At 48.9% G+C, this 1222-nt stretch overlaps 1 pseudogene; it reads left to right on the top strand.

Moving 5' to 3' along the window:
- Positions 1-255: 255 nt before the first annotated feature.
- On the top strand, positions 256-713 carry LOC118539822 (large ribosomal subunit protein uL15 pseudogene; annotated as a pseudogene).
- The last annotated feature ends 509 nt before the right edge of the window (positions 714-1222 follow it).

The following is a 1222-nucleotide window of genomic DNA, read 5'->3' as shown; positions in this document are numbered from 1 at the left end:
GATCACACCTCCACCAGGGAGAACTTATGGAGCCTTTCAAGCGGGGTCCTAATCCCTCAGTCAGAACTGGGGAGATAGGAGGAACAACTCGTGAGGCTTGCAAGAGTGTTCTCTCTCTGCCTCTGGGGCAGAAGCAGCACCCGGATTAAGCCACATCGTACCCTTACCATAGAGAGCTGCCCAGGAGCTCATGACATCCTGTGTACTTCTGGCCTCAGAGTGTTTCACCTTGCTTTTCCGTCCTACATACAAGATATGCCATCCAGACTGAGGAAGACCCGGAAACTTCGGGGCCACGTGAGCCACAGCCACGGCCGCATCGGCAAGCAAAGAAGCACCCAGGAGGCCGGGGTAATGCTGGTGGCATGCATCACCACAGGATCAACTTTGACAAATATCACCCAAGTTACTTTGGAAAAGTTGGTATGAGACATTACCACTTAAAGAGGAACCAGAGCTTCTGCCCAACTGTCAACCTTGATAAACTGTGGACCTTGGTCAGTGAGCAGACACAGGTAAATGCCACCAAAAACAAGACTGGAGCTGCTCCTATCATTGATGTGGTGCGATCGGGCTACTACAAAGTTTTGGGAAAGGGAAAACTCCCAAAACAGCGTGTCATCGTGAAGGCCAAATTCTTCAGTAGAACAGCAGAGGAGAAGATTAAGGGTGTTGGGGGCGCCTGCGTTCTAGAAGCTTGAAGCCACGTTGGCAGGTGGGGGGGCGGGATGGTTCATTAAATGCTAACAAGTGCTAAAAAAAAAAAAAAAAAGAAGAATGTTTCACCTTTCCCCATTTGTCTCCTAGGCCCTAGGGAAACATGGCTATTTGTCTGCTGGACACAGAGGATGAACCTAAGGGCCAAGATGCTACCCAAGGCCCAAGCCCAAGGCTCTCCTTGGAGTCACAAGATGCTCTGCCAAAGGGAAAACATAAGGGCCTTTCAGGACAAACATCTCCAAGTTGAGGATGAGGGTCTCCAAGGCAGGCTGATTTCTCCTACCTCTCTTGAGCATGACCACACTTCTCTTCCTAAACGACAGTTTGGCTAGTTGTGCTCCAAGAGGCTGAAGCTAGGAGAGAATCATGCCTGGGGCACTAACCACACATTATCTCATTTAATCTTCACATTTAATCTTCACAATCTTCCGCTAGAGAGCTTTGCATGATCCTTATCCCCCATTTTACAGATTTAGAGAAAGTGAATTGTCCAAGGTCATAG

This window comes from Halichoerus grypus, chromosome 4 (assembly GCF_964656455.1).
Source record: "Halichoerus grypus chromosome 4, mHalGry1.hap1.1, whole genome shotgun sequence".
Classification (NCBI taxonomy): Eukaryota; Metazoa; Chordata; class Mammalia; order Carnivora; family Phocidae; genus Halichoerus; species Halichoerus grypus.
This window is presented reverse-complemented; position numbering and strand designations above follow the sequence as displayed.